This window comes from Bufo gargarizans, chromosome 4, assembly GCF_014858855.1.
Source record: "Bufo gargarizans isolate SCDJY-AF-19 chromosome 4, ASM1485885v1, whole genome shotgun sequence".
In the NCBI taxonomy this organism is placed as follows: Eukaryota; Metazoa; Chordata; class Amphibia; order Anura; family Bufonidae; genus Bufo; species Bufo gargarizans.
In genome coordinates this window covers 179746920-179773539 of record NC_058083.1, presented here as the reverse complement: position 1 = coordinate 179773539, position 26620 = coordinate 179746920, and the positions used below count along the sequence as shown (strand labels likewise).

Genomic DNA, 26620 nt, shown 5'->3' with positions numbered 1-26620 from the left:
TCTTAAATTCTCATTCACTTTACTGGTACTGTATAACTCTGTATCTGCTGCATGTGTATCTGTATGTCTGCTGCACGAAAATCTGCATTGTCAAATCCACAGCATTTCAGTTATCTGTAGACCATAGCCTAGGAGTACTGGGTTAGGTTCCAGGTGGTAGTGATACTAATCTGAAAGGTCAGGATGTCTGTTTCTGATTCACAGTACACTGTTGGTTCACAGTAACCAGTTGGAAGAATTAGCCAGTAAATATGAAATGCCTTGACATCTGGTTACCACTTTAGAGGGGCTTACACAGATCTCATAGGGCCCCATAACAAAATGTAGTATGGGCCCCCGTGCCTTGCCCAGTTTCTGAATATGAATGCATCAATCAATCCCAGGCAATGCAGAATGCAAAACACAACATAGCGTGGAAGAAATGTAAAAATTGTAATAAAAAAAACAAAGAAAAAAACCAAAAAAAAAAAAAACAACACACAGTACCTGGCCTAATCCACTTTGTTCAACTTCTAATGGCAGTAAAGTGGAACAGGTGCTTCATAAATATTCAGAAAAAATACAAGGAGTCGTCAGCTGATCACCTAGGATCATGAATAATTCACCGGACTGTGGGTGCAGGGAGGAGTATCCTGAATCAGAAACAGGCACTCGTGTGAAACTCCAAAATAAATATTTTCTCCAGCACTCCTCAAAATATGATATTTGTTACAGACAGTGAGTGTGAACCCACTGTGCCAACCAACTGTTTGAGTTTATTATCCTCGTGTTTTTTGTTTTTTTTTCCTTCCTCACTTAAATCCCTATACAGAGATCTGGCCTTTGCTGCAGGGGAGCCACCAGGCCTCTACCTCTTGGAATAGTCCTCGTGAAATAATACAGAGGTCAGGACTATTGGCATGGGAACAGTACAGTGAACATACACAGGTCAGGAACATAAAGAGACAGAAGGCTTTTAACTCTTTACAAGCTCTAGAAAGCTAGAGAAACCTTGCTAGATATGTAGAGACCAATTGCTCAAGCAAGAAAGTGAGGTTAGCAGCACAGCTATATAGGAGAGCAGCTCATTAGTCAAGCAGCTGAGCACATGATCACAAAGGGAATTAACCCCTGTAGTGCTGAAGGGAATAGTCTTACAGCCTGCAACGTGGAACCTGGGAGTCTGGTGGCCAGGCAGAAGCTAGGTGAGAGATGCAATGTCAGTGCCCGTCCCTGGTAACAGGATAGCGGCAGTTATGGAGCACCACCATGGCAATATTCTTTATTTCACCTTCTCTAACATGGTATAAAAGACACTTACGCATTTCAGAGTATGACATGTTGTTAACTATATTAGGTATGTTTCAGAACATGTCATACCCTGTTCCAAATGTGTGGGCATCTTTTTTTGCCATGTTGGAGATGGTTTTTAAAGTAGATGGAATAAAGAATATAACATTTTAAAGAGTGCTGGAAAATTTTTACTTTAGAGCTTCATAATTATAAGGTGCTCATACTGACCATCATATTTCGGAATGTGTTAATGCCAGACAAAAAGCATAAATACATTAATAAATGTCCTGCTGCCCTTTTGTTACAAAGCTATCTGCCTGCCGCCACCACCAGGGGGAGGTCATTGTATTGGAATTTATACAGTTACTATAATCTTGTTTGTACCTAGTGGTGGCTGCATGAAAATTCAGTATTTTTACATTGGGGAGAGAAAGAAGTTGTTCAACACAGGGCCTCCTCCCCTGTGCCCCATAGCCGTTGCATGGTCTGTCTCCATTTAAGGCATGCCATTGCCACTTTGGGACCACACCGATTTTGGAAACAACATTTTCAGTTTTACCATGACACCAACTTAGAGCTAAAACTTTTCATCAGACCTCAGATCAGACCCCCATAAGACCCCCAAAACTCCATCAGACCTCTGTATCAGACTGACATTCCTCCTAAGACCTCAGATCAGACCCAAATCAAACCTCAGACTCCCATGAGACCCCCAAGCTCCATCAGACCTCAGATCAGACCCCCGAGCTCCATCAGAGCTCTGTATCAGACCCCCATTGCTTCTTATACCTCAGATCAGACCCCATTCCTCCTCAGATCAGACCACCATTAGATCCCCAAGCTCCAGTAAACCTCTAGATCAGACCTCTATATTAGACCTACATTCCTCCTCCATCAAACAAAAACAAAAAAACACGTACCTCTCCTGCACACCGCACTGACACTCACTGCTTTCTGGTCTTTTGTCGGCCTAGAACTGCTCTGTGACAAGAAGTTGCCTACTTGCACTACATCCTGACACTGTACGCAGTCAGGACACGTGCAGCTCCTGGAAGAAGACCAGGGATTGGTGAGTACAGCCAGTTGAGCGCTACACTCGCTACTCCCTGCGCCCCTGCAGGGAGTGGTGAGTATATATACGCACTGCCATTCCCCCATCTTACAGTCTGAAAAATATGGTAAGCACAGTTCCGCCATTAGTCTATGGGCTCTATTTTATAGCATTCACTGCACAGTAAAAATGGCATGACAACCTTATACTGTGGATCAGTATGAATATAGCAAAAACAAATGTATGTGTTTTTATGATGTCCGACTGCTTTTTAAAATAGGAAAATCCTTAAAAAAATTATTTGCTTTCTTTGCCTTCACAATATTCTGACGCCTATAATTTCTTTAAATGTTTCAGTCGTTGGTGTTGTGTGGCTAGTGAGGCCTAGTTTTTTTGTGCAGTGAGCTGTTTTTTATTTAAATCCTTTTTAGTCTTATTGATGAGGAGGCAAGGGGACCAAAAACAGCAATTCTGGCATGGGATTTTCTTTTTGTCATTCGCCATGTGGGATGAATAACCCTATAGTTTAATATTTTGGACATTTTCTGATGTTGCTATATGATAAATCGCTCAATCACTCGTACCACACGCACTGAAATACTTCTAAAAACCATGGTTGAATTGTGTTTTAAGGTACATAAAATGGCACTAGTGCCTATATTTGTTATAAACTCCCTTCTGATCCTCCGCTATGTCATGTGACCAACACTCTGACTTTCCAAATAACAGCATCTTATGTGTGGACAGGAAGGCCATTTCCTTATGTATTCCAATGGGAGCCTCATAGGAATGAATACAGAAATAACTGATTTCCTGTCCTGTGTCAGTTGGAGATCAGAGTGTTGGTCACATGACACAACTGAGGATCAGAAGGGAGGTTATAAAGTCACTGGTCAGAAGACTACCTTCACTACAGTTCATGTACTTTTCTAACTGGTCACAGAATACATTTTTTTGTGGGAGTGCTTCTTTAAAAGAAGAGATACAGTGCAAGCATCAATGTAGTGGTTGAATGTTGGACAGTAACCAAATGACCGTATGAGATGTAAAGGTGTAATCTGAATCTCGTGAGCACCATTGCATACTTTCTAACAGCCGCCAAACTATCATGTCTCATTTATAATAATGGTTTCTTCTTATATGACAGAAATGCCTTTGGGCACCATGAATAACTTCTACTTCTACCCCCCCCCCCCCTCACCCTATAGCTAAGGCAGTAGGCATTGGTACTGTGTAGGGCCTAATACAGTTTTGGGCACAATATCTGCTTGCCAGTATTATTTTGGGGGCACTATCTATCGCTTGCCAGTATTATTTTGGGGCAACTATCTATTTGGCACCAGTATTTTAAGGAATGCTGTCTGTGTGGCACTATTTTTGGGGGAGGGATAACTATATTTTTGACACCAGCATGTCTGCAGTATGTTACGGATCAATGAGTGTGGACCCACTGTGCCAAATAACCAGTCTGGCTTTGGGCTAAACCCTAAGGGCGTTATTCTTGCACTCCCCTGGTATTCACCCTTTAACCTCTGTACAGGGATCTGCAAGGAACAAACTGGATGGTTACCTCCTGAGATAGTCATGGTGTAGTTGGCAGCTGACCCACAGTGGTCAGGGACTCTGGTGCAGGCACCAGAAGCTCAGGATAAACAAAATGCACCAAAAATGAAAGAAAACTGCAGGTATAGTCCGAATAATTATTAAGACTTAAATGCAGATTTCTGACATCCAGATAGCACACTTGAAGCATAGATGGTCGGAAACAGATGATAAACAGGTAAGTAGGGTGAATACTTGGCAGAAACACAAATGAGGCAGACGGACAGGGTTCACTTAAATACAGATAGGACTGAAACTGGAAGTGCTGGAACACACAGGCAGGCAGATACAAGCTGCAGCTCAAACAGGAACAAAAGCAGGATAAACGCAGGTAAATCACAATAGTACAAGACTATCAGAACACCTTTCCTGGTCACCAAGAAACCTAAGCTCAGGCACCCTGGAAAAGGGGGCCTTAAATCCCAGGGACCTCTAGCCATTGGATTCGGAAGGGCGCAGCTTTTAAGATGCCAGAGGTAAGCAGACAGAGGCTGGAGCACAAGGCAGAAGCATAAAAGCAGAAGCATGGTGAGTAGTGTGGGTATCATGCCCGCAGGGGAAAGCAACAGACAGACAGCTGACCTAACAGAGTACAGTATTTTTGGGCACTGTGCAACACAGAAGATACAATAATAGGAGCAAATAGAGCAGTAGCTGTGGCTGGTGTGCTTTGTTCAATAAAAGTATAGGTGTAATATTTTAACCTTTCCTGACGCAGCAATTTTCCATTTTTGCGTTTACGTTTTTTGCTCCCTGCCTTCCCAGAGCCATAACTTTTTTATTTTTCCATTCACATAGCCTTAGGAGGGTTTGTTTTTTGCAGGACAAGTTGTACTTTCTAATGCCACTATTATTTTTTGGGGGTAATACAGTGATGAAAAAAAATGTGAATTGGCCATTTTTTTATTTTGCTATGCCATTGACTATGACATTTTTAAAAATATTTTAAATAGTAGAGATGTTTTTGCATCCTATGAGGTTATTTTTTAATTGTTTATTTTGATTTTGGCAAAACGGGGAGGTGATTTGAATTTTTATGTTTTTATTATTTTTATGTTTTTGGAAACTTTTTGTACTTTTTTCATTTTACCTTTTCTTAAGGTGGATTTAGAGGAGCAGATAATTGTTACAATTTGAACGCAAGAGATGGAAAATAGACGAGAATCGTGGCATGCAAATGTTTCTAACAATTGAACTATCTGACCAAAAACGCTCGTTCATAGTAGTTTGTCGATGAATTGCGTTATGTAAATATGCATCGTGTGCATTCCTGACGATAGAGAGCCCTATGTAGGCAAGCATATCAACGATTATACGATCTGAAAAAATGATAAAAATTTAATCACACCATATGGTGCTCCTCAAAAGAGGAAGTATGTCACATTTACTTCTGCTTTCTAATATTAGTCCTTTAATATATATAATGCCTATTTAGTTTACAAAGATGCTTTATACTGTATAATATGTTTTAGGTATCAAAAGGATGCAGACTTTATTAGCTTATTTTGCATTTCATTATTATTATTTATTTGAAAGTGCCATTAATTCCATGGTGCTCTAGAGTGGTTACACATACATAATATAAAAACAAAACTGCAATAAACATGAAACCTTTTAACAGATTGGTACAGAGGGAGAGAGTACCCTGTCCGTGAGTTTACAATCTGCAAACATGGAGCATAAATTATGATGTTAATAATTTGTGTATCTCCTGGCAACATGATGCTGAGCAGATTGATATATATTTTTGTGGAAAAAGATTTGCTAAAACTTAGGGTTCATTCACAAGAACGTATTTTCTTTCAGAGTCCGTTCCATTTTTTTTTTGCGGACTGTATGCGGAACCATTTAGGGCTCATGCAAACAAATGTATTTTATTTCCGTGTCAGTCCTGTTTTTTTGCGGACAGTATACGGAACCATTCATTTCAATGGGTCCGCAAAAAAACTCTGTTAGGCCTCATGCACATTGTTGTGTTCCGTTCCGCAAAATGGGGTTGCGTTGTTCCGTGATCCGTTTCCGCGTGTCTTCCTTTATTTTTGGAGGATCACCAGACATGAAGGAAAGTAAAAAAAAAAAAAAAAAACTAAGACAGGTTTGCCATGCAAATGATAGGAAAAAAAAAAAAAAAAGGACGCGCGGACTACAATCTTGTGAGCCTCCGTGTTTTTTAGCGGTCCCATTGACTTGAATGAACCGTTTTCCGTGAAAATAATAGGGCAGGTTATATTTTTTTGACGGACTGGAACCGCGGACGCGGATGACAAACGGTGCATTAGCCGAGTTTTCAACTGACCCATTGAAAGTCAATGGGTCCGCAGAAAATCAAGAAAAACGGCACAACGGACACGGAATAAAACAACGGTCGTGTGCATGAGGCCTTACTCTGTGTGCATTCAGTTTCCGTATGTCCGTAATAAAAAAAATAGAACAGGTCCTATTATTGTCTGCATACGGACAAGGATAGGACTGTACTATTAGAGGCCAGCTGTTCCGTAAAATACGGAATGCACACGGACGCCATCCGCATTTTTTGCGGACCGCAAAATACATACGGTCATGTGCATAAGGCCTTACATGTACATACTCTAAGTTTATATATTTATACATTAAAATCTCATTATGAGCTCAGACTCATTCTGAATAAGGCGGCCATCTATTATCAGTGATTGATAGGATTCTCTTTGTGTGTATACCACATAGTGTATGACCAGGACTCGGAGAAGTATTTGCATGTCTGCAAACATTGTACTCGAATGCAGTTAATCTCTCTCCTTCCCTTCCTTGGCAGACAGAATTAATGTCGTAAGGATTAACATTAAGTGCATTTTCAACACCAGATACCACATCCTTATTCCTGTATACAATGATCTAAAATACAGCTGTTGATAACATTGTGCTATTGATAACATTGATCAACTTTAATCGCATAATATTATAGAATAAAATTAAAATTTACACATATAAACATGAATGTGTATTGGTAGGCTAGAGCTACACACAGACTTTTGTCATAGATTTCAATTCCAACTGTCTCAAGCGACAAACGATGTAATTTGTACGCAGTTACTACATTCCTTTTTTTATATTTAAAAAAAAAAAATCTCTGTTAGGCTCTGCAAATTGCGGATCCACAACACACCCGCCCGACACCCCTATAGAAATTCCTATTCTTGTCCGCAGCTGAGGACAAGAATAGGACATGTTCTATCTTTTGCGGAGCTGCGGACCCGAAGATCGGGGCTGCGCTCCGCAATTGCGGATGCAGACCGCACACGGTGTGCTGTCTGCATCCATTCCGTCCCCATAGAGAATGAATGGGTCCGCACCAGTTCCGCAAAATTGCGGAACGGATGCGGACCCATTTTGCAGACATGTGAATAGAGCCTTACTGTTGCAGGATATTGAATACAATGGATGAGTAGGCTCCTGGGAGAGGTAAGGGAAACCTTGGGCAACACCCAGAGAGCTGCAATTATAAATGTTGTGCAACAGTCTCAGTTCATATGAGCACAATGAATTTGATTGCATGTACACGACTTTTATAAAAATGTCATGCAACCAAATATACTGTAATTATCATGGAATGCTGGAAAACTGATGTGCAGATTCTATCCTAAATTAAGTGTGTTCCAACATCCTGCCTGTCACATAGGGTAGGGAACAATGCGGCCTTGTACCCCAACTGCACTACTGTTCCTACCTACTGGCATCATCCGCCCTAAATGGCGGTCCACAACTTGGTGTCAGCCCCTATCTAGACTAAACCTAGTGGGGTAAAAGTGTAGTCAGACAGAAAGAGGTCAACACCAGGGAGGCAAAATCAGGACTGGATCAGAATACAAAAGCTAAAGTCAAAATCAGGCCAGAGTCAAAACCAGAGAGATGTCAGAACCAACACAAAATACAAACACATAGTCAAATATCAGATGTAATCAGTGCCAAGAGATAGTGTCAGAGGAATAGTCAGCAGTCAGGTGCAAGGTCAGGGACAATCCAACTGTCAGAATACCAAGAATCCACACAATAGTACAATAAATGCTAGTGAGGCAACGAACACCAATCACAGGCACCTGCTGCCTGTTTCAATCTCCCACTGACAGGAAGTATGTAACAATGGCACAGAGCCCGATTGGCCCAGTGACCCTGCTCACTGATAGGCCTACCAACACGACTGTCAGCGGGGCTGGTTGCCACAATAATGGAATGACCACATCTGTGCCGCAATAGAGAAGTCGGGCTCGCCGCCAGAGCATGGACAGTTAAGTATGTGACCGTGCACTGTAAAATCAGGAAATCTGACAACACCTGGCTGGAGCATAAAAGTTTCATAAAGGTTTAATTTATTACATGAATCACTTGTGTGACAGAGACAGAATGTGATACTTTGGATGAGAAGGAAGAGATAAGATAAATTACACCTTATTATGAGTAAGATTATTTTCACCTTAGAGATACGGCATCTGATGAATAATAATTACTTAGCTCCTTGCTCAGTACACTCTTCATAAGAGAAAACATAACTTGGGTAATAATGGCCACTAATATGCCACAATATGTGTATAGGCAGATCTGTACCTATGAAACTGGCTGACCTGTTACATGTGCACTTGGCAGCTGAAGACATCTGTGTTGGTCCCATGTTCACATGTGTCGGCATTGTTGAGAAAAATTATGTTTTAATATATGTAAATGAGCGCCTAGGAGCAATGTGGGCGGTGCTGTTACAAAGTGAGGCATATTACCGTTTCATGAAAAAAAAAAAAATCATTTAGAATTTGATACCAGCAACTCATCTGAAAATAGCTTGACAGGGTCATGTCTACCATTGGGTAGTATTCCCCTCTTTTCCCCTCTAGTTTTAAATGAGGAATGTTGTCCTATTCTTTTCTGATGTAGGATTCTGTCTGCTCAACAGCCTTGGATCTTCTCTTCAGATTTTTTTGTTTCATAATGCGCCAAATGTTTGGTGAAAGGTCTGGACTGCAGGTGGGCCAGTTTAGCACCTGGACTCTTCTGTGAAGCCATGCTGCTGTGATGGATGGAGTATGTGGTCTAGCATTGTCTTACTAGTAGGTTCTGTGTCTACACTGGGGCTCACCAGAACCCTGCACCTGAATATTAGAAATGTTGTCTGATCTAATTTGTACCACACAACTTGTAGGGTTAAAAAATGGTAAAGGCTACATGAATCCAAGGATCCATTTTCCTGGTGTGGACAGACTGAGAATACTTGTAATGGTCTAGGAAGTATTTTTCACGGAATACATTATGGTCAATAATATCAACCAGAATATTTAATGTCTATTTTTCTAAAATCCTTGATACAATGTGCGAAAAAAATTTTTTTAAATATAGTGAGATGAACACGGTGCTGGGCCCTCAATGGCTATGGCCCATGGTCATCTCAGTATATTGATAAAGTAAATTTAAAGTGCACGGCGGCACTTAAAGGGTGAACCAGTGTGTCCTACCGGTACCCAGGATTGGTTGTCAGTTGCTTCAACACACGATGATCCAGTAGACGTTCTTCCTGTATGGATGGTCGGATGAACCAAAAGGGGGATAATAACGGGCTGACAGTTTACCACATGTGTGTAGGGTCCCTGAGGAAATCCTATAACTGTCTAGCCAGTACCCTAGTAACTAGAAATGTGATAGCAACCTGACCACAGGGCACTCGTCCTTGAAAGGACGACCCTGTCCGGAACCTTTCCCTAATTCTATAAACTATATGTCCCTAATTAATGCATGAGCATTGTCCCTACACGCATGTTTCACTGCCAGGACATTAGGCAGTTCATCAGGAGAGATGATATAATAGTGAAAATAGGTCAATCACAGATGAAGTGAGAAAGACCTGATGACCAGAGATGACACAATCAGTCAAAAGTGGTCAGTAGGTGCACAAAGATAATCGGCTCCTCTGTGGGCAACCCCATAGATGGAGGGGTTTAGGAATATGCAGTAAACCGATATGTGTAGCTGCATATGGGACGCCAACTAACCTGGCGTTCATTCCTGGTTTAAATAGCCCAGTTCCCGCTGCTGGTGACGTCAGTGAGACACGTCAGGTGACGCAGCGCTCGCCCGCACGTAAGCGTCGCGCATGCGCACAACTCAGAGTTGAAAACGAGGCTTGGTGCGCAGAACAAGTGCCTGATGCGAAACGCACTTTTGCGCATGCGCGAACTCGCATCAGATGTCGCGAGATCGCGGAAGCAAATACCAAAAACAGGAGAAGTTAGAGGCGACTCAGGTCCTTGATATTTCGTAGTCTGCATATGATGTACCTACAATCGGACAAGTGTAGGTACAGCCAAGCATGTTAAGCCACAATCGGCTCTGATTTTTGATATTTGGGGCTATTCTTCCCATATGAGGTCGGAACTGCTGACGGATAGTGAAAGAACACACCACGACAAATTAGATAAGATAGTCACAAGAGATAAGATATTATCCCATGTGGGCTCTTGGTCAATATAAGTAAATTATCTATAGCCTAACGTTGCAATATTATGGTGCCGTTGATTTATCAAATGGGTATTCAGACCACACATATGTGTTAGAAAGTATCTGTGTCAGGTGTTTTTAAAGATAGCAGCAATTGGCAGGAATAGATGGATGATCACTTATATGTTCGAGTTATTTGCAGAGAGGTGGTGATAGCGGTGGTATAGATCCTCTAGGGCTGTCAGTCTACAAAAAACAACTGTAATTTAACTGTTCATTGAGACCGTTAGGTGTGACAGTCTTTAAAAGAAATATCCACCTTGTCTCACGCTGTAGGAGAATCCTATCCCAATCCCCACCTCTTTTGGGGGGGCTCACAGTCTCTATACCCATAGCCTTAATGACCTTGGGATTGCCTTGGTGTGATTCACACACGTGTCGTGCCACTGGGGTATCGCGGTGTTTTTCGATATCTAGGAGATGCTCTCCAATGCGTCTACGCAACTCGCGCTTTGTTTTCCCAATGTACTCCATGTGGCAAACACAAGTGATTTTGTATATCACCCCAACAGTTCTGCAAGAGATGAAATTTCTAATCTCAAAGTTTCGTTTAAGGTTTGTACTATAAAAAGTTTTTCCTGGGCTTATGTTACTGCAGGCCACGCACCCACTGCATCTAAAACAACCCACAGGCTGTCGTCCAAGCCACATACTTGGCTTCACTGGTGGTGCAAGATGGCTATGCACCAAAAGATCTTTAAGACTTTGTCCCTTCCTAAAGGTCACCTGTGGATGTTCGTGCAGGACTTCCGCAAAGGAATCAAAAGAGATTCTAAAACGACATTGGCCCATTTTACTCATGGACCCTGATATCCGGGAAGTCCTGCACGAACATCCACAGGTGACCTTTAGGAAGGGACAAAGTCTTAAAGATCTTTTGGTGCATAGCCATCTTGCACCACCAGTGAAGCCAAGTATGTGGCTTGGACGACAGCCTGTGGGTTGTTTTAGATGCAGTGGGTGCGTGGCCTGCAGTAACATAAGCCCAGGAAAAACTTTTTATAGTACAAACCTTAAACGAAACTTTGAGATTAGAAATTTCATCTCTTGCAGAACTGTTGGGGTGATATACAAAATCACTTGTGTTTGCCACATGGAGTACATTGGGAAAACAAAGCGCGAGTTGCGTAGACGCATTGGAGAGCATCTCCTAGATATCGAAAAACACCGCGATACCCCAGTGGCACGACACGTGTGTGAATTACACCAAGGCAATCCCAAGGTCATTAAGGCTATGGGTATAGAGACTGTGAGCCCCCCCAAAAGAGGTGGGGATTGGGATAGGATTCTCCTACAGCGTGAGACAAGGTGGATATTTCTTTTAAAGACTGTCACACCTAACGGTCTCAATGAACAGTTAAATTACAGTTGTTTTTTGTAGACTGACAGCCCTAGAGGATCTATACCACCGCTATCACCACCTCTCTGCAAATAACTCGAACATATAAGTGATCATCCATCTATTCCTGCCAATTGCTGCTATCTTTAAAAACACCTGACACAGATACTTTCTAACACATATGTGTGGTCTGAATACCCATTTGATAAATCAACGGCACCATAATATTGCAACGTTAGGCTATAGATAATTTACTTATATTGACCAAGAGCCCACATGGGATAATATCTTATCTCTTGTGACTATCTTATCTAATTTGTCGTGGTGTGTTCTTTCACTATCCGTCAGCAGTTCCGACCTCATATGGGAAGAATAGCCCCAAATATCAAAAATCAGAGCCGATTGTGGCTTAACATGCTTGGCTGTACCTACACTTGTCCGATTGTAGGTACATCATATGCAGACTACGAAATATCAAGGACCTGAGTCGCCTCTAACTTCTCCTGTTTTTGGTATTTGCTTCCGCGATCTCGCGACATCTGATGCGAGTTCGCGCATGCGCAAAAGTGCGTTTCGCATCAGGCACTTGTTCTGCGCACCAAGCCTCGTTTTCAACTCTGAGTTGTGCGCATGCGCGACGCTTACGTGCGGGCGAGCGCTGCGTCACCTGACGTGTCTCACTGACGTCACCAGCAGCGGGAACTGGGCTATTTAAACCAGGAATGAACGCCAGGTTAGTTGGCGTCCCATATGCAGCTACACATATCGGTTTACTGCATATTCCTAAACCCCTCCATCTATGGGGTTGCCCACAGAGGAGCCGATTATCTTTGTGCACCTACTGACCACTTTTGACTGATTGTGTCATCTCTGGTCATCAGGTCTTTCTCACTTCATCTGTGATTGACCTATTTTCACTATTATATCATCTCTCCTGATGAACTGCCTAATGTCCTGGCAGTGAAACATGCGTGTAGGGACAATGCTCATGCATTAATTAGGGACATATAGTTTATAGAATTAGGGAAAGGTTCCGGACAGGGTCGTCCTTTCAAGGACGAGTGCCCTGTGGTCAGGTTGCTATCACATTTCTAGTTACTAGGGTACTGGCTAGACAGTTATAGGATTTCCTCAGGGACCCTACACACATGTGGTAAACTGTCAGCCCGTTATTATCCCCCTTTTGGTTCATCCGACCATCCATACAGGAAGAACGTCTACTGGATCATCGTGTGTTGAAGCAACTGACAACCAATCCTGGGTACCGGTAGGACACACTGGTTCACCCTTTAAGTGCCGCCGTGCACTTTAAATTTACTTTATCAATATACTGAGATGACCATGGGCCATAGCCATTGAGGGCCCAGCACCGTGTTCATCTCACTATATTTAAAAAATTTTTTTTTTCGCACATTGTATCAAGGATTTTAGAAAAATAGACATTAAATGTTATGTTTTAAGATTATTCCTCCTGAGTGATAATTGTTTTCTGGATAATCAAGAAGGCAGATGCAGCTTGATCTGACCTCCTTAAGTACTTATGAATTTTGACTATACTGTACTATTGATATGGCAGGCTTTCTGGATAGTGGCATAAACACAGAGACTTGGTTTGAAGAGGCCAAAGAGGTCTTTTCTGATAAATCTTATCAGCAAAAAAAGAGTATACCTTCCTTCAAAATTGCCTTTAAGGAACTAAATCGTCTTTATAAAGAGCACTTGGCAAGCTGGTGGGAGGTGCAGAGCCTTGATAATTATATCAGGCAGGGCATTGTACCCCGAGGACTCCGCATTTCTGTCACCCCAGTACAGAAACAGCGGAGCCCTGGGTTTACCACACGCTGGGAGCAATTGGCCACAAAAAGCTCACTCCAGTTGATGACACTTCTACTGGAGGAGGAAAGACTAAATTTAACTAGCCTAACTGAGAAACTCAAAACTCAGATCGAGGTTACAAAAACTTTCGTAGGTGATCCTGAATTTCTAAATAAAGAAAAACAACTTCAAGTCACAGTTGAGAAATATCAGTATTACCTACGAGAACGAAAACATAGGCAGTTTAATAAGGATTTAGCCGAATTTAAAGAGAATAAGGCCTACTCCGTTTTGAAGGAAGGGATCCCTAAAGAAGTAACTTCAGAGATTTCTACCACTGATACCGAACTTTCGGACAGTGAGAGAGAGTCTGGGGGTAATTCTAACCGAAATAAATCAAGAAATTTCAATAAAAGAGGGAGAGGTAGGGGGAGAGGCAGAGGTACAACCGGTCCAAATAAAACCGGTTTTTTAGACCAGGGTGTGAGCTACCCGTTAAGGAACCGCCCCATCACACGGGAACCATCGGGCCCGAAATAATAAACCTTTCCAGCCATACCCTTACCCATAGCGAAATGGCAATATTATCGAAGGGGCTGTCATTTGTCCCCACCCGCCACTATGATATGTTCACTTGGGTCAAAGACCTCCATCTGTTTATACGAAAGCTCAGGTGGCATAAACATTTTAAGATTGCCGAAAAGAAGAGGTGTCAGACTTTAGGCATACCAACAGAGATTTTGAGGGATGTAGAGCTGCTGCATAGCTTGGCAGATGACGTACACACTTTGCGGGGAGTTGGTCCATTCACCCCTCTACGTAACAAAAGCAATAAAATGCCACCTACTGGTGACGTTTCATGTGTAGACGTCTTTCTACAGCTTGTCAGTGCTGATTTGATGTCCAAAGAGTATCCTCAACAATACAATAATTGTTCATCTGAAGAACATCGTGCTATTAAGTCCCTGAAAGAGGACAAGGATATAGTCATCAAATCATCTGATAAGGGTGGAAATACGGTTATTATGAATCGACCAGATTATTTATCTATGTGTGAGCATATTCTGAAAGACAGTAATAGTTACCAGTTATTGACGTCCAATCCTACGGCATCATATGTAGTTGAACTACGGGAGATTCTCCTGGCTGGGAAAGCGGAGAATCTTATTTCACAAGAGGAGCTGGACTTCATGTATCCTAGGCACCCCGTTATGGCCACGTTTTACAGTCTCCCCAAGGTCCATAAAGGCCTAAGACCACTCAAGGGGAGACCAATCATCGCCGGTATCGGGAGTATTTGCCAAAATATAGGGATATACGTGGACCAGATCCTCATGCCCTTTGTGACTGCACTCCCCTCATACACCCGCGACACGATGGATCTTCTGAAGCGGGTGGAGGGGATCTATATTGAAGATCATTCCTTACTGATGAGTATAGATGTGGAGGCATTGTATTCCTCCATACCTCATGAGGCGGGCCTTAGGGCCGTTAGTCACTACCTGAGTATGCGAGGACAACAATATTTGGCGCACAATGCTTTTGTTTTGCGGTTACTTCAATTCCTGTTGACGCATAATTTCTTCACCTTCGACGGTCGCGTTTACCACCAGCTCAGGGGCACGGCCATGGGTTGTTCCTGTGCGCCGTCTTATGCCAATCTGCTCCTGGGCTGGTGGGAGGCGACCGTGGTTTTTGGGGAAGGTGAATCGATGACCGGGCCCATCACATTATGGGCCCGGTACATCGATGACATCCTGATTGTCTGGAATGCGGGCACTCTGGATTTCAAAAGGTTTGTGGACTCTCTTAACAATAATAGTATCGGTCTCCGTTTTACCTACGAGATTGGCGAGAGTTCACTGCCTTTTCTAGATGTCCGCATTTCCAAGAACCCTGGTGGTGAGCTCTCCACAACTGTTTTCCGCAAGACCACTGCTACAAACTCTGTCTTACACTGGCAGAGTAGCCACCCTCTGCCACTAAAGAGGGGAATACCTTATGGACAGTATCTGCGTTTACGCAGAAACTGTTCTGAGGAACAAGAATTCCTACGGCAAGCAGCAGACCTCCGGCAAAGATTCAGGGCCAGGGGTTACCCCGATTTGGTTTTGAGAGGAGCCTTCTGGAGGGCAAAGAATACTCCAAGAGAGACACTACTTATCCCTAAAATTAAACAGGAAAGTGACAGGAAGGTGAGATTTATCACAACTTTTGATGGTTCCGCAAAGGAATCAAAAGAGATTCTAAAACGACATTGGCCCATTTTACTCATGGACCCTGATATCCGGGAAGTCCTGCACGAACATCCACAGGTGACCTTTAGGAAGGGACAAAGTCTTAAAGATCTTTTGGTGCATAGCCATCTTGCACCACCAGTGAAGCCAAGTATGTGGCTTGGACGACAGCCTGTGGGTTGTTTTAGATGCAGTGGGTGCGTGGCCTGCAGTAACATAAGCCCAGGAAAAACTTTTTATAGTACAAACCTTAAACGAAACTTTGAGATTAGAAATTTCATCTCTTGCAGAACTGTTGGGGTGATATACAAAATCACTTGTGTTTGCCACATGGAGTACATTGGGAAAACAAAGCGCGAGTTGCGTAGACGCATTGGAGAGCATCTCCTAGATATCGAAAAACACCGCGATACCCCAGTGGCACGACACGTGTGTGAATTACACCAAGGCAATCCCAAGGTCATTAAGGCTATGGGTATAGAGACTGTGAGCCCCCCCAAAAGAGGTGGGGATTGGGATAGGATTCTCCTACAGCGTGAGACAAGGTGGATATTTCTTTTAAAGACTGTCACACCTAACGGTCTCAATGAACAGTTAAATTACAGTTGTTTTTTGTAGACTGACAGCCCTAGAGGATCTATACCACCGCTATCACCACCTCTCTGCAAATAACTCGAACATATAAGTGATCATCCATCTATTCCTGCCAATTGCTGCTATCTTTAAAAACACCTGACACAGATACTTTCTAACACATATGTGTGGTCTGAATACCCATTTGATAAATCAACGGCACCATAATATTGCAACGTTAGGCTATAGATAATTTACTTATATTGACCAAGAGCCCACATGGGATAATATCTTATCTCTTGTGACTATCTTATCTAATTTGTCGTGGTGTGTTCTTTCACTATCCGTCAGCAGTTCCGACCTCATATGGGAAGAATAGCCCCAAATATCAAAAATCAGAGCCGATTGTGGCTTAACATGCTTGGCTGTACCTACACTTGTCCGATTGTAGGTACATCATATGCAGACTACGAAATATCAAGGACCTGAGTCGCCTCTAACTTCTCCTGTTTTTGGTATTTGCTTCCGCGATCTCGCGACATCTGATGCGAGTTCGCGCATGCGCAAAAGTGCGTTTCGCATCAGGCACTTGTTCTGCGCACCAAGCCTCGTTTTCAACTCTGAGTTGTGCGCATGCGCGACGCTTACGTGCGGGCGAGCGCTGCGTCACCTGACGTGTCTCACTGACGTCACCAGCAGCGGGAACTGGGCTATTTAAACCAGGAATGAACGCCAGGTTAGTTGGCGTCCCATATGCAGCTACACATATCGGTTTACTGCATATTCCTAAACCCCTCCATCTATGGGGTTGCCCACAGAGGAGCCGATTATCTTTGTGCACCTACTGACCACTTTTGACTGATTGTGTCATCTCTGGTCATCAGGTCTTTCTCACTTCATCTGTGATTGACCTATTTTCACTATTATATCATCTCTCCTGATGAACTGCCTAATGTCCTGGCAGTGAAACATGCGTGTAGGGACAATGCTCATGCATTAATTAGGGACATATAGTTTATAGAATTAGGGAAAGGTTCCGGACAGGGTCGTCCTTTCAAGGACGAGTGCCCTGTGGTCAGGTTGCTATCACATTTCTAGTTACTAGGGTACTGGCTAGACAGTTATAGGATTTCCTCAGGGACCCTACACACATGTGGTAAACTGTCAGCCCGTTATTATCCCCCTTTTGGTTCATCCGACCATCCATACAGGAAGAACGTCTACTGGATCATCGTGTGTTGAAGCAACTGACAACCAATCCTGGGTACCGGTAGGACACACTGGTTCACCCTTTAAGTGCCGCCGTGCACTTTAAATTTACTTTATCAATATACTGAGATGACCATGGGCCATAGCCATTGAGGGCCCAGCACCGTGTTCATCTCACTATATTTAAAAAAATTTTTTTTTCGCACATTGTATCAAGGATTTTAGAAAAATAGACATTAAATGTTATGTTTTAAGATTATTCCTCCTGAGTGATAATTGTTTTCTGGATAATCAAGAAGGCAGATGCAGCTTGATCTGACCTCCTTAAGTACTTATGAATTTTGTCAATAATATCAACAGAGCATCATTAAATAATCATTTATGACCAGTCTTCCCATCCTCTAATAGAGGTTTGATTTCAAGCTGGGTCCACACAAGACAGGTTTTTCTGTGCCTTCTAATAGCCTGCACATTGATCACCTAAAAAACCCATAAATGAGCCAGAAATGTGCAACTGACATCACATGCTGCTACAGTATCATTTCAACATGGACCTGGTTCTACAGCCTCCGATACACACATTATGCAGTTCAGCATGAGAACTACAGGAGCCAAGACAGCATTGGTCTGTATAGGAAGATAAAGTGTTCTCTTCCTCGAATATACAGCTGTCCTGTTTTTCATATATTTTATTCTACTAGACAACAAAACAAAGCACCAATAAATAGTCAGTGCTTAAAGGGATTCTGTACCTCTTCATTACTGATCAGCACCTGATCATCGAGGGTCCCACACTCAAGACTAGGGCTGCAGCTATCGATTATTTTAGTAATCAAGTATTCTACCGATTAATCCAACGATTAATCGAGTACTCTAATAAGAAAAAACAAATTAAAAGAACATTTTCTATAATTAACTCAGCCCCCCTGCCATCAGTCTCCTCTGCCTCAGTGCCATCAGTTGCCCCCCCCCCAGGTCCCCCCAATGCAATTAGTTCCACCAGCAGTGCCACCAGCTCCCCTTCCAATGCCACCAGCTCCCCTTCCAATGCCACCAGCTCGTCCCCAGTGCGTCACCAGCTTCCCCACTCCTCCTCCTAGCCATCAGTGCCCAGCCGCAGCGCAAATGAACTAAAATACTTTTCCTGTAGGAGCACTGCCGATACTCCAGAGATCTTCCATCCTATTCTTCACGCACTGCACTGGGACCTGACGTCGCACAACACCAGGTAATAGTGCACGTAAGCACGCACTATGTATTGACGATGTGTGTACGTCAGGATCCAGTGCAGTGCTGTGTGGGCAGGCGGGTGACCATGGAGCGTGAGTAATAGCAAGCTCTTCACTCCCACTATGTGGTCACATGGCACAAACGAATCATTGATGCAAAAAATTTGCAAAGATTTATTTGTGTCAAGGTAATGGATTAATTCTAGTAATCTTTTCAGCTCTACACGAGACCCCCGCCAATCAGCTGTTTGAGAAAACAGTGGTGCCCAGGCCAGTGAAAATAGTTGTTACGTCACTGGACTGCGGGAAACAGCAAGAAGACCGCTGCTCTACTACGAGCGCCACTGCCTTCTGAAACAGCTGATCAGCAGGGGTCCTGGGTGTCAAACCCTTGCAGATCAGATGTTGATGATCTATTCAAAGGATAGATTATCAGTAATAAAAAGGTACAGTACCTCATTAAGATTATCGTATAAGATACTTATTTGCGTTCTTATTTTCTTTCCTGATATTTCCTTTTCAGTAGGTTTTGCCAATGGAATGAATCCCGTTCATTTAAAATTGTATAAATTGTACCGTTATCTTCAGATTGGACATCCAGTCGTTGGGTTATGTCCATGGTATCTTTTTTATTTCCCTAATATTAAGTCCACTAAATCTAACATATAGTGATTAAAGAGAATCTGTCAATACAGATAGTGTCACAGACACAGATTCTAAATATGGTTTGCTTTTAATCAAAACTAATTTCCATTCCCCCACAATTTACCTGTAATCTGAGTTGTACAGGTCAATCATACAGTATGTAAACTATGCCTCATCATTATCCCTTCACTCTGCCCCACCTCTTGAATATTCATAGTTGGCAGCTGCGGGGCTGGTGGACATCAGAGCAGATGGGAGGGCCTCAGTACTGCATAACAGAACTGCTGGGTTTGCGGACATGATTAGGACTCATCGGGACTTAGGACAGAGAATGAGTAGATGATTAGAGAGGGGGTTAGAAAGTGAGGTTTTTTTTCAAGCTATACACCACAGCTGTAGTGCCCTGCACTAAATATACAGTACAATATGATGATTTTGGGCCCCCTTGATTCATTACCAACAAGTTAGATTCTGGTGGATTAATTATGGAGCTGAGGATGATATTTGTCTGGTAAGAGTTTTTGCATTTGTAAGACTATTAGACATAAGAGTAATTCTGAGAGGGCACTGGAAACCATTATCGGCAGAGAGGTGGCCAAACTTGCACGGTCACATTTCATTGAAAATATTGGGAGATGGGCCTAGTAGGTGCATGACACAATGCAGAATCCAAAAGTTCTCTTCCATCTGACCATGTTGTGCTAGAAGCCCATGCCCACAACTGTCCCGCTACCCAGAGGGGGCACGGACACAGCGTTGCTTACCCTTCTCCATCTGCTGCTGTCCCAGCAGTCTGGGCCCACGTGCTCTCTTCTGCCTACCAGCAGCAGACCCAGCTGCCAGTATCCCGAGTTGATAGTCCTGCTAAAGACCGTCACTAGTACTTTCCGATTAGGCCTCCCTGAGCTGCTCTTATGGCTAGCATGCGCTTTTCCCTAGTTTTTCCGAGCCAGTGTCTGGACACTTCAGGGTATTTAAGGCACCTACATCTAGGGGAGCTTGCTAGTCCTTAGTAAAGGTGTGCTGTTCTGTTTGTCCGTGTACTGAACTATGCTCGTTTAGGTAACAGACTGGTGGTTCCCCTGCAGTGAAGTCTAGATCCCTGTATAGGGGTTAAAGGGTGGATATCAGGGGATATTGCCATTAAGTGTGGCCCATAGTCAAATCGGTAAACAGAATGTTTTTTCTTTGACTTAGAATTTTCAAATATAATTGGCACATAAGGAATCTTACCTTACCTTGCTAAAAACCAGAAATCTTGTCTGAATGCAGTAGTCCAAACTCTGATGGGCAGGAGGGCTACTTTTGCACTGCATACATCTAAAAATACAAATGTAGAAAAATTAGTAATTTTGCTCAATGAATCCTCATCAAAGTAGAAAACCTGTGTGAAGTGAATGGCTTTAGGAGTGTTCCTAATGTGCAGTTGTCACTATAATGAGGCTATGTGTTTAAAGCAGATTTTTCTAAAAATGTAAAATTCCGCTTTGATGGACCCTTCTTCAAATTCCATCTGGGTTCTACCATAAAGATCTAACATCATACCATGTAGATGTGAAATTTCTAACCTGGTATTGATACAATTAGACCTGTTTCACATTAGCACTAAAATTGTCTGGCAGTCTGTTTCGCCAGAGGAACAACCTGCTGGGGTTTATCGTATACGGCATGTTATTTAAACTAGCCTTAAGCGGAATTAACAACAATAATCAAGGCCATTAGTCCTCACGGCAATATTTGTCCCTAAAAGTAATGCTTCCAGAGGAGAGTATCTGCATAATCCAGCATGAAATTGGAGGCTTAGTAAGGCCCTGTAGAATTCTTTTGTATGGAGCCATGACACGGCCATATCTCACCTTCTACGAGAAGTACAAAATTGACAAGTTTAGAATACTAAGGAACAATTACTAGACAATTTAAATGAGAAGTGCTAAGGTTCAACAACTGTAGGCCCTAGAAGACAAGTGGGGGTTCCTGGCCAGTCAAAGTGAAGCTGTTGGTTCTGGCAATATCTAATCTCAGTTTATGCACTGGCATGCTATAATTAATCAGGGTGGCAAACAAAGGCACTTCTTTATGGGACCTGCCCTTAATTTCATGTTTGGGAGTGGTAACCTGCATTAATAAAAGCAAGATACATTAGCAATATAGTCAAGAAAAATAAGAGATACTGAATGGAATTAAAAATAACCTCACAGTAACTGGAATATCTGTCATTAGTATTACACTGGCTTCAGTTGTATGGGCACCTTAAAAGTTGCTCCTGACATTTACACTTTGAATAAATGACTTTAAACTACATGTAATTAGTAGAAAGTTCTCAGTATATGCAAGCAGTTGATAACGAAAGAATGTCATCAATAATTATCACCAATACTAATCGTATAGCAACAAGCATGTGTATAGATATGGATATGGCTGCTGTAAGATACTATGGTTACTGCAAGAAACAAACATGCCAGTTATCAGGCATGGACAACTGCCCTCAGGTTAGGTATTATACAGTAAGTAAAACGTTAATATGAGAACAAAGGGTTAAGCTAGTGGAAACAAAATGTTGGAAATGGCGTAACCTTGGACTGGCTGTCTAGACCTGCACCAGATTTTCCCAGTGCCTCAGGCTGGATGATAAATAGGTTCATGACTAGACACTTTTGTCTTACTGTATACTAACTATTGTTTGGTTCAGAATTTTACCCCAGAATTGTGGCGCAATTTTGGCACAAAATTGTACCTTAGACTACGGTCCTTTTCCCCCCAAAGCCACATCCTTTCCCCTAGTTTTGAACTAGGTGCAAATTATTTCCCTAAACCTAGAGGCACCAAATTGCGCCACATATACGCATTTATGTATTCTGTGTACTCTCCAATAATTCTTTTCTCCTTCTTGACAAAGATCTCTAAGCTGACCAAAATGTTTCAGCATGTTTGAATCTGATACTACATTTATCTACTTATGCTTAAAAGGGATATATAAACTTTGCATATGGACTACCTACTCTGTATCTATGCGATAGATGGACTTACTTTGGACCATGTTGTAGTTTGGTCCAAATTGACAAAAGGCTGGGGCAACACAAATACCGCCTACCAGCAGTACCATATTGCAGCACAAAATAACACCAAAGCAGAACCATATACCACAGTGTTAAACCAAAATACCTCCCCAGAAGCTGTCCCTCTGTGGTGGCCGGCACCAGATGCCTCGTTCTATCCTTGTACTCCAATTGCCTCAGGATGGCAGTACAGCTGAATTCAAGTGTCAGGAGGGAAGCGTCAGACAATTACTTACCTGACCCACCAGGAAGTTTCCCTGTAGAGTCTATGGCCAGTCCGCCCCTGGTGCACCTTATATTGTGATCTACAACAAAGCTGTTTTTGCATCAACTCTTGCAAGGAGTGTGCACCTGTTTCCTACATATCTGTCTTATAGTAACTACTTGCATTCCCCATGTATATCTGGAGCATCTATTCTTATGACTACGTGGTGTCATTTCTTTATTATTCCTGCTACAAGTTATGAATTCATTACTAGCAGTTTGCAATGAAGGCCCAGATGGGTTTTACCAGTACGGGGTGTATCCCTGCACAGTCTGACACAGCAGCACTTATCAGATAATGTCAGACTGTGCAGGGACACCTACCAAACCGGTAGCACCCAGCTGGGCTTTCATTACAAACTGCTAGTAATGCATTTATTACTTCTAGAAGGAATAATAAAAGGAATGGCACAAGATAGAGGCCTAAGAATAGATGCTCCAGATTTGCTAATACAAGGGGAATGCAAGTAGTTACTAAAACACCTGTCAGTAGAGGATATAGATTCTCTATAAGGAGAAAATGTTAAAATGTTTCCTTCCTTGACAAAATGCCATTTTATTATTTTCCAGGTCAGGGCATGTTCGGAGGTCCAACAAAAGTTAATCTCCAGTCTATATTTGACCCCTTGAAAATAGTTTCACATGCAGCAGTTTTGTAGACATTGCTGCAAGTATTACATATATATATATATATATATATATATATATATATATATATATATATATATATATATATATATATATATACACACACACATACACACACACACACACACACACACACACAGGAGGCTTGCAGAAATCCATTCCGATGCTCCAGAAATAGCCCCATTTAGATGTGTGTAAGGGATTTTTAGTTGCAGAAATGTCTACAAGAAATCTGCCATATGTGAGAATACCTGTCATCTCCTCTAGGTGAAATAAAATAGGTGGACTGTACCAATGACTTTTTTTTACAAAAAAAAAATTGGTTAAATCTGAACTTGTGGCAAATCATGTTAAAATTAACTATTTCCTGGCTGCAGAGAGCCTTTATAGTGGTGTAGAACACTGTGCCTTGCAGTAACACGCATAGGGAGTTTGCTGTGGTAGTGAAATACTGCGAGTCCGTATGACATCCAGATGAAGGGCGTCGCTCTTAGACTCACTGCACACTTCACTTATTTGGGCAGTTACAGGGGCCAACCTGACCAAATAACTCAAGTGTGAACTCAGCCTTACAGGTCGATGTTAGTATCAAGAAGACGCACACTCCTTTTACACCGTCAGCAGCTGATTCCACATAGATGTCTACAGAACCTGTTCTATTAAACAGTTATACAAGTAGACCCCCCAACAGAGTGGAGAGGGTGTCAGCAGTAAGTTTGTGTTGACGTCACTGATTATTTGGCCCTTCCTCTGATCCGTCAGAACAATAACCCCCAAAATACTGATCCTTTCTGTGGAGCATCCGCCTTCACTCGGTCAGCAATCCATCAGTATTGTTAAAGCCAAAAAAAAGTGTTTTGTACCCACTCCTGCTTTTGCCTACCAAATCATAAGCCAATTCTGATGCAAAATAGGGACCATATCATGCAGGCCTTACAGCTATTACATAGACGGGATCTGTTGTGCATCTCATTTTTCCTTTCTTCTTACAGATCAGAAGAAGGGTCAAATAAATTATGTCAGCCAGGCCGAAAGGCAAAATAGTGAACGAGTCATGAAGTGGGGAGGGTGGGAACAGCATGATAAGTCCACAGACTGGCCCTATGACATAGTGGTGAGGTGGAAGCAGCATGAGAAGACCACAGAGTGGCCCAATGACAGAGGATGGACGATGGCGCAGATAGGTAGCGGCCACTGACTACATAGGATGTCTCTATAGTAGTTCAGTTTGTCCTCCCTCTCAGCGGGTGTAAAAAAAGCCCCCAGTTTTGGACCAGTAGCGAGGGTCGAACAAGGTGGAGAGCCAGAAGTCATCCCTCTGCCGAATGGTGACAATTCAGCCATTTGTGCAAGTGACTCAGAGGGACTCCTCTGCCTCGTCTTCCTCATTGCCTCCTCTCTTGTCACCTGTGTAGAAAAACCACCCTTTTCACTACACATTGCTTGTGCTCCAATGTCCTCCTCCTCCAGTTCAGCCCCCATAGGGCTCATGTGGCCGTGAGATCTAGGCGCCATGTCTCCAGTGCCCTGACCAGCCAGATTTACCAGCTTGTGTTCCAGGACATGAAGCAGTGGAATGACGTTGTTCAACCCATAGTCCTGGCGACTGACAAATAACATGGCCTCCTCAAAGGGCCACAGCAAACGGCAGGTGTCACGCATGAGCTGCCACTGGCTGACATCAAAGTTACACAGGGGAGTACTTCTGTCCACTTGGATCATCAAGAAATCGTTTATGGCCTTTCTCTGTTCGTATAGTCGGTCCAACATATAGAGGGTAGAATTCCAATGGGTGGATATGTCGCATATCAGCCTATGTTTGGGGATGCCGTTCTTCTGCTGCAGCTCAAGGAGGGTGTGCTTTGCGGTGTACGAGTGGCTGAAGTGCATGCAAAGTTTCCTGGCCATTTTCAGGATGTCTTGCAGATGGGTGGAAGACTTCAGGAACCGCTTGACAACCAGATTGAACACATGTGCCATGAAGGGCACATGGCTCAGCCTTCCTTGATGCAGCGCTGACACCATGTTCTTCCCATTGTCGGTCAGCATGGTTCTGGTTTTCATTTGATGCGCAGAAAGCCATCAAATGATTTCTTGATGCATCACACGGAGCAGTTCCTCCCCTGTGTGACTCCGTTCACCAAGGCAAACGAAGTGCAGAAAAGCGCGATGCCGCCTTGCCCTGCACATGTGGTATGCTGGAGGGGCACTGTGAATTGTCCCTGCAGTGGAGGCTGAGGACACGGTGGAGGATAAAAAGGCAGAGGCGGACATTGTCGTAGGACCAACAGCGTGAGAACTTGGAGGCAGAAGCGGCCTCACCTGTCCAAGTTGCTGGTGTGGTTGTGCAGGAACCACATTCACCCAGCCAGTAGTTACAGCTCCACGCGTCAGTGTTGCCGTGCACTTTGGCAGACACCAACAGGCTCAAGGACTGGCCCACCTTCTGTTCTACATACATGTGCAGGGCTGGTACAGCCTTTTTGGCAAAGAAATGACGGCTTGGGACTCTCCACCTCAGCTCGGCACAAGGTGCAGAGTCCACCATTTGGAAAGGGAGGGACTGCAGCACCAGCAACTTGGACAGAAGCACATTCAGCTTCTGCGCTGTTGGATGAGTGCATGTTGTCTCTTAGCAATCGCTTTGGTGATCGATTACTGATGGATTGACTGACAAAGAGGAGGAGCAGGAGCATCAGGACCAGCAGATGATGGGAAGGACAGACAGCTCCCTTCAGCTGAGGTGGTGGAGCCTTGACTGCTTGAAATCGGGTGCGTGCCACTGAGTGATGCTGCGGCAGGCTTGACCACCACATCGGAGCCACGGTTCTCCCAGGCCACTTTATGTTGACGCTGCATATGTTGACGCAGGGCCGTGGTGCCAACATTGGCACCCTGGCCACGCTTTACCTTCTGCCGACAGATTCTACAAATGGCCATGTTCACCTCCTCCGACGGCTTAACAAAAAACTGCCACACCGGCAACTAGGCGATTTTACCCCCAACACTTCGCACTGACGGCTACCGCCGCTGCTTCCATGGACCCATGTCTGATGAAACCACCGACTCTTGGCTGGGGGTGTCTGATGTCACTTGGGACGAAGTGGATGACAGAGTCAACCATTCAAGAACCTCTGGGTTGCTGGTCAAGACATGACCGCTAGATG

The 26620-nt window shown here is 43.3% G+C and overlaps 1 protein-coding gene across 4 annotated transcripts in view; it reads right to left on the bottom strand.

Annotated features, from left to right (window-relative positions):
• Positions 1-26620, bottom strand: part of PLD1 (phospholipase D1) — a 254625-nt gene that overhangs the window by 172827 nt on the left and 55178 nt on the right. For 3 of the 4 annotated variants that reach the window (XM_044288588.1, XM_044288586.1, XM_044288587.1), the window contains exon 2: positions 20724-20805. The gene's annotated coding sequence lies outside the window, so the exon portion shown is untranslated. Of the gene's footprint in view, positions 1-20718; positions 20806-26620 lie in introns of all 4 variants that reach the window. The other variant, XM_044288589.1, reaches the window with a different exon arrangement.